At 39.6% G+C, this 15,162-nt stretch overlaps 1 long non-coding RNA gene across 1 annotated transcript; it reads left to right on the top strand.

The window, feature by feature from the left end:
* Nucleotides 1-2,491: 2,491 nt before the first annotated feature.
* Nucleotides 2,492-6,008, top strand: LOC138405662 (uncharacterized). The gene is made up of 2 exons (XR_011239464.1): nucleotides 2,492-4,462; nucleotides 5,483-6,008. It is a non-coding gene; the product is annotated as an uncharacterized lncRNA (long non-coding RNA).
* Nucleotides 6,009-15,162: the final 9,154 nt, after the last annotated feature.

The raw sequence follows: 15,162 nt of genomic DNA, 5'->3' as shown, positions 1-15,162 counted from the left end.
ATTTGGATCTGTTTCCACCCAAAACAGTCACAAAAGTATTAAATAAACCACTGAACACCCCAGATAAGGTTTGTTCTGCTCTCAGCCTCTCCTCCGTGTGAACTGTCATCTCACAACTCATTTAGTAATCAAACAGCTGGAACAACAGACCCTGCTATGCTAACTATACAAGATTGCAGGAAATACTTTGTCAAACTCTCTGAGGGAAAGGTTTGGGGTGCTGTGAAGCTCATGGTATCCTGCTGGTATGCTGCTGACACTTACAAATATACACGCAAATATTTGACATAGTTCAATGATTCCAGTCAGGAGCAGCCTGTGGACAAAAGGTCCTGAATGCTAATAAACATGAAGAAGCACTGAGCACTCTGTCTCTCTGCCCCCATTTATTAATTAATTATGTTAATATACTATGATATAACAATAACAGGTGACAAGGCCTTACATCTATAAGTATCCGCACATACATATACAGATCAGAAAATACTGTGACTTGCATGCTGTGTCCAAAAACTTCTGAATTTAAGAAGATATCTCTCTATATATACAATAGTGATTTTTATTAATGATTTTTCTGTATATTGTGCTTTATATATACTGTATTTTTTCATTTACCAATACCAGTACACATTTTAGAGACATTACAGTAGTAACAGCTCTACACTGTGTTTGCTTGATAGTAGAGACATCAAGAGGAGTCTGTGCTTCAGAGAGACTCGCTGGGAAACAGTGAACCTCTCAGTTGGATTGATCTCTGCTGTCATCTACAGCCCTGGAGAAGCCAGAGATAACCAACACAGAACCTTATTTAAACTTGGACAGCATTTTTTTGTGTCCCAGATGAGTAGGCTGAGGTAGACATGGAGAGGGAGTTCTTAGTCTGAATGATTGATTTCATTTCAACATTACATTTCTATTGCTGTCTTAATTTCTACTTTGTTTTCATTTTTTGTTGTTTTTATTTTTTCAAATTTGAAATGTTCTATCTGTTACAGCGAAGACACAAATAGGACAGGATAGTAACACTTGTGCTAACTGAGCTGAGACTTGACTGGCTAGTTGCAGTCAACAATTATGTAATACTGAACACCCTATGTTACATTTCCTCAGTGATGGACTCTAATATCGGTGTATGTCTCAAACTGAGATCAGGTTGTTTTCTGGGAAAAACACTAATGGCATCTCTAGTATGTGCGTCTGTGACACTGTACCAAGTGTTTGGAGACTGAATATAATCGTATACAATGAAATAATGACTACTTCAACAAAAATTATTACCATATACTACCACACAAACACCGTTGCTTAAAATGTGAGCTCACAGTTCTCTTGTGTGTCAGAATATTGTTAAAATAATACTTTGTGTGGGGGTCGTGTCTTTTTCAAATGTGCCGGTCTCCATCTCTGAGCGATATTGATTGGAGCACTGGACCTAAAGGGACCAGACTAACGTCACACTGCCAGAATCACAGCCAGATATCTCAAGTTGTCACAATAACACCGACACAAATAACATGCCACTTCCACCATGAACTGTGGTGGCAGTCACACATGAGTGAGTGATGAGATGTCATGCACCCATGGGATTTTTTTTAATGAGCTCCATGTAGGCCCAGAGTGAACAACAAGCAGGGTCATGTGAACAATCATCCACAGGATTTTGCATCTATATACAACAAGTAGGTTAATGACTGGACCAGTGAGGCTCTTATGGGTACAACACATTTAAGTGAAACATGGACTTATCCTCTGGGTGCATTAAGAATTTCATGTGTTTCATGTGTTTTACGCAGAATTTACAAGAAGTCATACGGCTTCTTGTGAAGAAAAAAGAAGTGATAGGGCTTCTTGTAAATTTTGCAAGGGCTCCATGTCAATGTCTAGGCATTCAAAGAAACCACAACATCCCTTAGTTCCACTTCCAATATGAAGCAAGAGCTGGATTAGTGGAATTACTTTCACAGATACATTGGAATTTACAGTACTGGTGGTTTGTGCACATGGCACAGATGAAAAAAACACTTAAACGTGGTCAATGAAGATGCAAGTCATGTTTATTTATAGCTTGCTGGCTTCAGAAACTATCCAGTCTCAGCTCCGAAGATGACGAGAAACAGATGAAGTTGATTAAATATTTTGGAACACTAAACAGTCATGACCATGAAAGACCCATTGGAAAATAAAAGACTTGTGTGGGATATAACAAATCAGCCTTTTCAGATCAGTGGCAGGTTATTTTTGGAGAGACGATGCTTCTGTTAAGTGTTGATTTCCACACACCAACTTCTTACTCACATCCGTTGTGCCATTAGCCCACAGTGGGTCCAAGCAGAAGTGATTCAAGATTCAAGGGTTTATTGTCATATGCACAACAATTACATTCAGCAGTTGCTGGCAATGAAATGCTCCCCTCTAGCCTTGCTCAGAAATTACACAAGAAAAAAATACAAATAAAAATAGAATATAAAAAATTGTCGGCCAGATGGCAGCAGGCAGGACAGTTAATGGTTTGGGTGCTGGGGTCTTTAACGATCTGGTTGCTCTCTGGGTGTAGCTGTCCTCCATGGATGGCAGCTCTGTCCTGGTAATACACTGAGCAGACTTCACCACTCTCTGTAGAGCCTTGCAGTTCAGGGCGATGCAGCTGCCATACCAGGCGGTGATGCAGCCAGTCAGAATACTCTCAATGGTGCACCTGTAAAAGTTGCAGAGAATCCTTGGGCCCATGTTGAGCCTGGCCGTCCAGGTCAGGTGATGTGAACCCAGAGGAACCTGAAACTGCTGACTCTCTCCAACATAATCCTGTTGATGGAGAGGGGGGCGTGTTTAACTCCCTGTCTCTTCCTGTGTGTCATCAGCAAATTTAATGATGGTTTTGAAGCTGTGGGTGGCCACGCAGTCATGAGTGAACAGGGAGTACAGGAGAGGACTGAGCAGGCAGCCCTGGGGGGCGCTGGTGCTGAGAGTCATTCGGAGAATGTGGTGCTGCCTATCCACACTGGTGTTGAGCCCAAGGTCTCCATGCTTGGTGACGAGCTTCAGGGGCACGATGGTATTGAACTCTGAACTATAGTCAATAAACAGCATTCTCACATGTGTACCTCTGGTCCAGGTGGGTGAGGGCAGTAGGAAGGGTGAGGGAGATGGCATCTGCAGTTGACCTATTTGGCCTGTAGGCAACTGCAGTGGGTCCAATGAGTCATAGAGGGAGTAGGTGATGAAGTGGTTTGCTTTCACAGCAACTCACAGCGTTCCCAACCTCAATGTTCAATAAAGATAACAAACTCCAACAGGCGCTAGGACAAATATGGCGCACCCACTGCAAACACAGGTGTCATCTCTGTCTGAATGTGTGTCTGCACAGTCAGTCACACAGTACAGTTTACTCTCTCAATAAACTAAGAAGGAACATGTGCATACCCTTTACCTGCATGCCAAGAAGCTATGAATCATTTAACCAGGTCAAAGTTCAAATCTAATCTGTAACAATTAAAATGAACAGTTAGGATTAGTGTTTGATGCTTCACCAGACAATACCTGTGACACAGATTTGGGAGAACTGATGATAGCGTCATTGATGATCAGTGATTCATGTTCTGTGGGTTGCTGCCAGTTCCCAATCAGTATGTGATGCATGTTCCGGCACATGTTAATGACATTGTTACTCCCTACCTTGACGAGTGTGCTGGCCTCAATCAAGGAGGCATTCTGGACCAGCACCATGGTTAGGATCTGGTTAGAATTTTTAGAGTTAAGGAATAAATGATAAAATTATAAAATAAAACTAATTTTACTGTTCATGTTTACCTGCCCCACTTAAGATGTCACAATAGTTCCATAATCTTAAATTGTTGACAACAATGTTAGAAATGATGAGGAAATGTGAAAATAAAGCTGAATGAAACTTGTTACAACAAACAGGCATTACCATTATTTATGTTCTTTCTTTTTCTTTTCTTTTTGCTGCGTCATTGGCTGAGGAATGCTCAGTGCTTCTTTTGATGTTAATATACCCTCTTATTTAGAGTCAGTTGTTTTGCTTTATCCTCTTACAGTTTTTTTCTGAAACAGGATTAATCAGGTTTATCAGCTGAGGTCATCTCAGCTCAGACTGGCAAGCCCTTTATCCCATCATAAAGGTACAGTGTGTTCTCACTTCCTTTGAAAAGCTCCTTCTGAATTCCCACACATACCTGACGCCCATCCCATATGCCTCAACAAGAACCAGAGTGTGCTGGTGCCCCTGTGTTGCAGTCATGCAACCTGAATCTTTATCTGATACCAATTCATGCTTTCATACCTGGTTTTGGAAATAATGTGCACACACAGTCATGTTCCAACAGGTGAACACCAACACACCAAACATCCCTCCTCTACATTCCTGGGCAAGCTAGGGCGTCATGTCCCAACCCAGTCTATTAAAGTGGAAATTCACTGCCTACACTCTCGACCTCAGTCTTCAGTATGTTGCAGTAAACCATGTGTCAAACCTGTTTTTTTAGGTATATTTCTGACCATAAGGACAAATCATGTGCAATTGTTTGGCCTCAGCACAGAACATTCAGTACATGAACAATGTAGTCTCACTCTAGAAATGACTCTTCCAGTGATCTGTTGTCGTTCATACTGCATTGGCCGGAACAGGATAGTACAAGTACATTTTTATATTACAGGATAGGCTGTGTGTGTGTGTAAAACCCATTAGTGCTACTTAATTGTTGGCATTCTACCTACAGCACACAGAAAGTATGATAAATAGTAGAAAATAACAGGGTGGAAGTAGAAAAGGCTGAAGGAGTGCTGTTCAGTGTCTAAAGTGGATATTTTGCAAACAATAGCTGCATGTTTGGTGGATATTTCTACCAAATACAATCACATGCACATTGGATATTGTAAAAAAAAATGCATTCTTAGCGTTAGCTAAACTTATCGATAACGAAAAAATATCATTTTACTAGTATTAACCAGTTAGCTGTCATTTTTGCTTTTGAACTTCAATAACTAGCTCCACATGAAGCTAGTAAGTTGACTCAAATTATAAAATATGCATGGGAGAGCTAATACAACTTGCTTAGAATTAAATTTCATTGTTTAAAAAAATTTAATTCTTGATGTGGTATAAAAAGGTACAAAAGATTGAGACCAGTTTGAGTGCACAGTACCTTATGATACTGTGAGGTATCAAGGTATTTGCTCATGTATGATGGTTACAGACCAGGATATGGCCAACCCTCAACTCAGACATAATTCTCTGCCTCTGCTCCTGAAAGAGGAGCAAATATTCACACTGTAGTGAATCATCAGTACAGGCAAACAGAAACCTGAGTCAGTTCAGGTGTTTGAAGAAACAACCCAGTGAAAACAAGTTGTCATTCGGTCAAAATCAGCAACATTGTCTCCATTGATGTTCTCTGTTCTTTTCTACAATATGTCTTTTCTGAATCTGTCAAAGTTTGTCAACGTTCTTCCTGGCTGTGTTCAGGTGCAGACAGGAAGCTGGAGCAGTAAACACATGAGAACCCAGCCAGCCAGGAAGGCATCACTCTAACAGCTGAATAATGACAGCGGCTCTTCTTCCTCTGCAGGCTGCGGAGGCTCAACATGGGCCCAAGGATTCTCTGCAACTTTTACAGGTGCACCATTGAGAGTATTCTGACTGGCTGCATCACCGCCTGGTATGGCAGCTGCATCGCCCTGAACTGCAAGGCTCTACAGAGAGTGGTGAAGTCTGCTCAGTGTATTGCCAGGACAGAGCTGCCATCCATGGAGGACCGCTACACTTAGCGGTGTAGGAAGAAGAGCAACCAGATCGTTAAAGACCCCAGCACCCAAACCATTAACTGTCCTGCCTGCTGCCATCTGGCCGACGATTTTTTATATTTTATATTCTATTTTTAGTTGTATTTTTTTCTTGTGTAATTTCTGAGCATGGCTAGAGGGGAGCATTTCATTGCCAGCAACTGCTGAATGTAATTGTTGTGCATATGACAATAAACCCTTGAATCTTAGATCACTTCTGCTTGGACCCACTGTGGGCTAATGGCACAACGGATGTGAGTAAGAAGTTGGTGTGTGGAAATCAACACTTAACAGAAGCATCGTCTCTCCAAAAATAACCTGCCACTGATCTGAAAAGGCTGATTTGTTATATCCCACACAAGTCTTTTATTTTCCAATGGGTCTTTCATGGTCATGACTGTTTAGCGTTCCAAAATATTTAATCAACTTCATCTGTTTCTCGTCATCTTCGGAGCTGAGACTGGATAGTTTCTGAAGCCAGCAAGCTATAAATAAACATGACTTGCATCTTCATTGACCACGTTTAAGTGTTTTTTTCATCTGTGCCATGTGCACAAACCACCAGTAATGTAAATTCCAATGTATCTGTGAAAGTAATTCCACTAATCCAGCTCTTGCTTCATTCCGTCTACAAGACGGGCCTGAGCCGGCTTTACTTCCTGAGGAGGCTCGGGTCCTTCAATGTCTGCAACAAGATGCTGCAGATGTTCTATCAGTCTGTTGTGGCGAGCACCATCTTCTTTGCTGTGGTGTCCTGGGGTGCGGGCATCAGGACAAAGGATGCCAACAGACTGAACAAAATCATAAGGAAAGCAGAGTCTGTGGTTGGCTCTAAGCTTGTCACCATGGAGGAGGTGGTGGAGAACAGGATGCTGGCAAAACTGCTGGCAATCATGGACAATCCCTCTCACCCCCTCCACAAAACACTGGACAAGCTAAAGAGCAGCTTTAGCCACAGGCTCATCCAACCCCGCTGCTCTAAGGAGCGATACAGGAAATCGTTCATTCCAACCGCAATAAGACTCTATAACTCATCTACCTCTGTCAGAGCCACCATCACAGAACTGCACTAATATACCTATCACCCTTGCACCATGTACCCTGTACTACACTACGCCCCATATACTGGAACATTTACTTCTGTGATATGTGTTAATTTAAACCATTTTGATATTACAGACCATTTTATACAACAATATTGTCTTTCACACACCCAGTCTACATATTCTTACACTGATAGTATATTGTATAGTCAAGTACTTATATTTATACCCTACTATATACTATATATCATATCATATTATATCATACTGTGTATATTCTCTGTATATTCTTCGTATATATAAGTCTATATACACATATTTATACATGTGTACATGTTATTATTATTATATTATTACTACTGCTATTACTATTATTATTATTATATATACTGTTGCTGCCATTATTACTATATACTGCTATTATATTGGTATAATTACTATCTATATAAATATATATTATGTTATATTGTATACTATATATATATATATATATATATATATATATATATATACTGTACTACTATTCTTATATACTATCTAACAATAACATTACCATCATATCATCATTACTATTACCATCATATTGCCACTGCACTACTTGTCTGCCTATTCATCTTGTGTTTCTGTTTTTGTTCTTTTTACCTCAATGTTTTGTTTTGTTCTATTGTATTGTGTTGTGTTCTATTGTATTGTGTTTTGTTGTGTTCTGATACACAAGCTGCTATCACGACTTAATTTCCCTCCGGGGATGAATAAAGTAATCTATCTATCTTTATGGGAAGTGGAACTAAGGGATGTTGTGGTTTCTTTGAATGCCTAGACATTGACATGGAGCCCTTGCAAAATTTACAAGAAGCCCTATCACTTCTTTTTTTTTCACAAGAAGCCGTATGACTTCTTGTAAATTCTGCGTAAAACACATGAAACACATGAAATTCTTAATGGACCCAGAGGATAAGTCCATGTTTCACTTAAATGTGTGGTACCCATAAGAGCCTCACTGGTCCAGTCATTAACCTACTTGTTGTATATAGATGCAAAATCCTGTGGATGATTGTTCACATGACCCTGCTTGTGGTTCACTCTGGGCCTACATGGAGCTCATTAAAAAAAATCCCATGGGCGCATGACATCTCATCACTCACTCATGTGTGACTGCCACCACAGTTCATGGTGGAAGTGGCATGTTATTTGTGTCTGTGTTATTGTGACAACTTGAGATATCTGGCTGTGATTCTGGCAGTGTGACGTTAGTCTGGTCCCTTTAGGTCCAGTGCTCCAATCAATATCGCTCAGAGATGGAGACCGGCACATTTGAAAAAGACACGACCCCCACACAAAGTATTATTTTAACAATATTCTGACACACAAGAGAACTGTGAGCTCACATTTTAAGCAACGGTGTTTGTGTGGTAGTATGTGGTAATAATTTTTGTTGAAGTAGTCATTATTTCATTGTATACGATTATATTCAGTCTCCAAACACTTGGTACAGTGTCACAGACGCACATACTAGAGATGCCATTAGTGTTTTTCCCAGAAAACAACCTGATCTCAGTTTGAGACATACACCGATATTAGAGTCCATCACTGAGGAAATGTAACATAGGGTGTTCAGTATTACATAATTGTTGACTGCAACTAGCCAGTCAAGTCTCAGCTCAGTTAGCACAAGTGTTACTATCCTGTCCTATTTGTGTCTTCGCTGTAACAGATAGAACATTTCAAATTTGAAAAAATAAAAACAACAAAAAATGAAAACAAAGTAGAAATTAAGACAGCAATAGAAATGTAATGTTGAAATGAAATCAATCATTCAGACTGAGAACTCCCTCTCCATGTCTACCTCAGCCTACTCATCTGGGACACAAAAAAATGCTGTCCAAGTTTAAATAACGTTCTGTGTTTGTTATCTCTGGCTTCTCCAGGGCTGTAGATGACAGCAGAGATCAATCCAACTGAGAGGTTCACTGTTTCCCAGCGAGTCTCTGAAGCACAAACTCCTCTTGATGTCTCTACTATCAAGCAAACACAGTGTAGAGCTGTTACTACTGTAATGTCTCTAAAATGTGTACTGGTATTGGTAAATGAAAAAATACAGTATATATAAAGCACAATATACAGAAAAATCATTAATAAAAATCACTATTGTATATATAGAGAGATATCTTCTTAAATTCAGAAGTTTTTGGACACAGCATGCAAGTCACAGTATTTTCTGATCTGTATATGTATGTGCGGATACTTATAGATGTAAGGCCTTGTCACCTGTTATTGTTATATCATAGTATATTAACATAATTAATTAATAAATGGGGGCAGAGAGACAGAGTGCTCAGTGCTTCTTCATGTTTATTAGCATTCAGGACCTTTTGTCCACAGGCTGCTCCTGACTGGAATCATTGAACTATGTCAAATATTTGCGTGTATATTTGTAAGTGTCAGCAGCATACCAGCAGGATACCATGAGCTTCACAGCACCCCAAACCTTTCCCTCAGAGAGTTTGACAAAGTATTTCCTGCAATCTTGTATAGTTAGCATAGCAGGGTCTGTTGTTCCAGCTGTCTGATTACTAAATGAGTTGTGAGATGACAGTTCACACGGAGGAGAGGCTGAGAGCAGAACAAACCTTATCTGGGGTGTTCAGTGGTCAATTTAATACTTTTGTGACTGTTTTGGGTGGAAACAGATCCAAATAAGGTTTAGACATTTAGATCATGGACATTCTCATGTCTCTATTTCAAACATCTATGTGCCTCACTGAAAATATCCAGATGGGGCTCTGAACACAAGCTTTACAACGTTCCAATCTCAGTCTCTAGTCTCATGTCGACGTGTTTTGTAAGGCTATCTCAGAATCATCTCTGTTTTGTCTGATCCTGGATGTGACATTATGTTGAGTTGTCCAAATCCTGCTGGATTTGTTTAACCTCGTTTTTTGCAGCCCACCCTGCCCTAACAGGAAATAAACAAAAGAGAAGAGGATTTCAAGCTACAGGTCTCCACTGAATAAACATAAAATTCATCTCCTCAAGTTCATCTGGGGGGTCATTTCCATAGGGTGGCTCTCATGAGGAAAATGTTTTGGCCAAGCTCAGCTAAGAATGTGACATTTTATATATAAACCTGAAAGACCAGAAATGTCATATTTATTGGGTGGCTATAAAGATGAAGATTTAGTCTCCAACTTTTTTTTCCAGCTTTAATCTAAATTGGAGAAAAAAAGACAATTTTAGCCTTTAGCCTAGGAGTAAAGTAACTAACAGGATCTTTTTGGGGTTTTAGGCAGAGGTGGCAAAATTACTCAAATTCTTTACTTAAGTAGAAGTACAGATACTTGAGTAAAAAAAGACTCTGGTAAAAGTAAAAGTACTGATACAACTACTTTACTCTAGTAAAAGTAAGAAAGTACAGGCTCTGAAATGTACTCAAGTACATAAGTAAAAAAGTAAAAATGAATTTTTTACTTCAACAATACACAATGCTTTATTTTGAAAACTCTGCAAAACTAAAAAAAATGCTAGGCACATATAATGGGATAGTTTTCCTCTTTTGGTAACAACCTGCACAGAACTGGACACAATCTAGCTTTGCTGCGAAATTTCAGACAGAGTAATAAAGACTGAAGTGAACCATGGTCCTGCATGAGCACCTGGATCATTTTGTACAGGGATTAAATGGATGGGGAATGTATTTGTGTTGATTTAGTCCCTGCCCTTTGTACACACCCCCTGTCACTACCATAGATTGGATGGTTTAGTGAGGTCATCTGAGGTCCTCTCTGTCTTGTTATGTCTTTTACGTCTTGTCATCATCCGTGGAGGTTGAAACAAGTAACGAGCCAGTTTTGAGAATTTAAGGACTATAAAGTGCAGATATTTGTGTTTAATTATAGGAAGTAAAAGTAAAAAGTTGTCAGGAAAATTCTTCTCTGATTATACAAACTGGGACATTTTGAAATTGCAGTTGGTCTCCTGATTGCTCCTGGCTGAGTCATATAGTTTATGTATTAATCTCCTACGCACCAAAAATCCCCATCATTAACAAGTATTTAGTTCACCCAGCCTGTGAAAGGTTGTAGCCATTTCACAAAGTCTCTAATACTAGGGCGGCTGTGGCTGAGGGGTAGAGTGGTCATTCTCCAACCAGGGGGTCAGCAATTCAATCCCCAATCTTCCCAGTCTGCATGCCAAAGTGTCCTTGAGCAAGATGCTGAACCCCAAATTTCCCCATAGAACAACAAAAAGTACTGCTAATAGATGCACTGTATGAATGTGTGTGTGAATGGGTGAATGGCAAAAACTGTAGTGTAAAGCGCTTTGAGTGGTTTTCAAGACTAGAAAGCGTTATATAAGTACAACCACTTATTAATTACAATTTTCTCAATTAGTGGAGTAGTAAATCAAGGAAGGCAGTTTTGTCCAGTTAAGGGGTGGCTGTGCTCAGGGGCTAGAGCAGTCGTCCTCTAACCAGAAGGTCGGCAGTTTGATCCCAGTCTTCCCTTGGGCAAAATACTGAACCCTCTTCTCATTGAGAAAGAAGAGAAAACTGCACATAGATACACTGTATGAATGGGTAAATGTAAAACAGTACGCTTAACTGCTTTAAGTATTTGTGATCAAGACTATAAGCTCTATAAATACAGACCATTTATATGGAGTTTATGTAATAAGGCCAAGAGGTTACATGTCATGTGTAGTGTGTTTGTGTGTGCATAGATGTTGTAGAGCGTACTATTTCGTAGTCTAATGAGAGTCAATTTTCAAATCAAATATACTATATTGTCCTATAGGGAAATTTGTCTTGGGCCAAAGTACAGCAGTTGCAGAACAGTACATTGAACAACAAACAACAACAACAACTCTACACAGGGTAATAATAATGAAAATATGAAGACAATACAATTTTGATGGGTAGCTGTCTGTTTGCTTTGGGGACTTCGTCAAGGGAGAGAGGGTGAGGGCTGATTAGGTTTGGGTTAGATGTTGATATTATTTGAAAGAGACTCCATGTTTCCTGTCAGTCGGTTGTTTGTGTTAGTTAACAACAGGAAAGTCCTTGGGAGACGTATTTCCTCAGATTTTGGCTCACACAATCTGTAGGCTCTGGCTGTGTTTGTCTCTCTGCTCTGATTGAACCAGACATAAGGAGTGACTAAATATGTGTCTAACAGGAGTGGTGTAATTCCAACTGGTGAAACTGGTGCTGCTATTATTAATAACACAATTACATCTATAAATATCACTCTTATTATTTTCCATTATAACAACCATGACAGAGCTTAAATATAATGGTTGCACAGCTATTCCTGGTATTGCTCACCTCTCTCTTCCCCTTTCTTTCCCCTTCCTTCCCTTTCTCTTTTCTCCCACCTCTTTTCCACCTACTTCTTTACTCTTCCCCATTTTTTTCTCTGCTCAACCCAAAAGGATGAGGCAGATGGCCGCCCACATTGAGTCTGGTTCTGCTATTGGTTACATTCTGTTAAAGGGGAGTTTTTCACTCCACATTTGTCAACGTGCTTGCTCATTGTGGGAACTGTTGGGTTTCTCCATAATTTTGTATGGTCCTGACCTTGAAATAATGTAAATAATGGTTTTGCGCTATACAAATAATACTGAATTGGATTGCAATCCTTTGTATTTCATTCAAAACGTAGAAATAAAAAATACAAACACTGTACTTCTCATAATGAAAATATGAATATAAATGATGATGGAGTTCCCCAAGCAGTCTTCAGGCCTATATCAGCATCACTAGGGGATGGTTCAGGGCCCACCTGAGCAAGCAGTCTTTCCATAAATGTAGAGACTGTGTCTGCCTCCTGAACCCAAAGACAAAATATTTTTTTACGTCATGGTAACTTGGTCACCCAAAGCGCTTTACACTACAGGTTGCCATTCACACATTCACACACACATTCATACATACAGTGCATCTAATAGCAGCACTTTTTGTTGTTCTATTTTCAAGGGAAGGACTTGTTCCCTTGACTGAAGTACAATAGTAATTCTGGAGAAAATCCACAGGAGGTCAGTATCATCATTGACTCAGCACCAAAGCTGCCATTAAACTCCTACACTGGCTTCACTTCACTTTATATACACCATCCTGTACATCCTAAATATACCTTAGTTCACAATGACATCTACAACTTCACAGAATAACATTCACTGTCTACAACATACAACTATAGCTGTGATGTTCTTCACAGCCGGTGTATACATTGTCAATATCCATCCATCATCTGCACTGTTCAGTTTTCCAGCAACATGTGAAAGTGCAGGCAGAGACAGTAATGGTGAGGGGAAATTGTAATTCAGTTATCTCTATCCTTGTCTGAGCACACTGTAAGGGAATGTAGTCAAATTCTTCATGTGAGTATAAAATAATCTGTCTGTAGGTCATACAGATGATTTTGTGACAGCAAGACTTGATTTTCCTTAAGGTTTAAAACAAGTTAATGTTATGACTGAAAGAACACACTGATGTTGTAGAAATACATCTTTTCTTACACAGAGATAAGAAAAATTCACATTAATTAATCTCTGCATGTCTCGTACAGTGAAGAAATTAGGGGCTATTTTTTAGCCCAGGTAAGGACAAAGACCAAAAGCCTGGGGAAAGCAGATACAGCTTGACCTTTACATCAGAATGATGAAATATGTGATTACAGTGACTTGTGGTATGGTATTCAGCATGGTTTGACTTCTTCTGTAACTGCTGATCTTCTGTTCTGTAGACAGAGTGTTAAAGAGAGAGGTCAGAGGAGAATGGTCTTACTGGTTGGAGAAGACAAAAAGGCTGCAGTAACTCAGATAACTACTCTTTACAACTGTGGTGAGCAGAGAAGCATTTCAGGATGAACAACACATCCAGCCTTGAGGTGGATGGTCTATACATCAGGTTCCACTCTGTGAGCCAAGAACAGACGTAAGGCTGCAGTGGACAAAGACTGTCCAACACTGTACAGTTGTAGACTGGATTGAGAGCTGCTGAGGCTGTAGATGTTCTGAATCTGGAGTTAACTGTAAAAATCCATAGAGCCATCCTGCCTTCTTTCAACAGTCCAGGGATGTCCCAGTCTATCTGTCTATTATTTATTGTTATTGTTATTATTATTATTATTATTATGTATCTATTATTTCTTTATACATCATGATATAGCTATAGTTAGAGCTGGTCCAGGCTTGTCTTAAATCTGCTCTTAGTTGTGCTGCTAATTTTTGTCATGTGTCCCTCGAGGTTTACAATGTCGAGGGACACATGACACATGGAGCTTCTATTTCCTCTTCTCCCTCCTCATCACATCAAATAACTTAATGTCTCATGTTACTGACTTGACTTCTTTCCCTGAGTCCCTGTGCCTTATCGTTCGCAGATCCAGGGCTGCGACTGCGGCCTCGTCGTGGATTATGATGGTGGATCGCGAATCAGAGATCGTGATCATAATGGTGGATCCTGCATCGTGCTGGCATCTGATCGTAGTGGTGGACCATGATTAAGGTGGCTGCTGATGGTGGTGGATCATGATGATGGATTATAATGGTGTATCCTAATCGTGGTGGCAGCTGATCGTGGACTATGATTACAAAAAGACTGCTTGATATACAATATGTCTACTCAGATACGCTACCATTACTGACAATAATTCCTCAATTCATTTACCTTCCATCATGCTACAAACTGTTTATTCTAACCAATGCTGTAAATACTCTTATTTTTCTGATGTTCTCCATTACACGTGGCATCTATTGCACTTCTGTCCATCTTGGGAGAGGGATTCATCACATGTGGCTCTTTCTGAGTTCTATTTCCTCTGTTAAAAAGGTTTTTTTGGTAGTTTCCCCTTACTCTTGTTGAGGGTTAAGGACAGAGGATGTCACACCTTGTTAAAGCCCTATGAGACAAGTTGAATTTGTGATTCGTGAATATAGGCTATACAAATACAATTTGATTGATTTATTGATATATATGTTATCTTCAACCTTAGATTTAAGTTTATTGCTCATTTCCATTGTCCTGGTTCTGAAGTTAGAAAATCCTACTTTTGGCAATTATCTGGGTGCAGCTCTATAGTGGGACGACCCATTTGCAGCCACTTGCTAGTTGAGTGTATTCAATTCAATTCAATTCAATTTTATTTGTATAGCACCAAATCATACATTATTTCAAGGCACTTTATATAAAAGGTCAGGACCTTAAAATTGTGTTAAATATAGAGAAACCCAACAGTTCCCTCAATAAGCAGCACTTTGGAGACTGTGGAGAGGAAAAACTCCCTCATTAACAGGGAGAAACCTCTAGAAGAACCAGGCT

This window comes from Paralichthys olivaceus, chromosome 19 (genome assembly GCF_024713975.1).
Source record: "Paralichthys olivaceus isolate ysfri-2021 chromosome 19, ASM2471397v2, whole genome shotgun sequence".
NCBI lineage: Eukaryota > Metazoa > Chordata > Actinopteri > Pleuronectiformes > Paralichthyidae > Paralichthys > Paralichthys olivaceus.
This window is presented reverse-complemented; position numbering and strand designations above follow the sequence as displayed.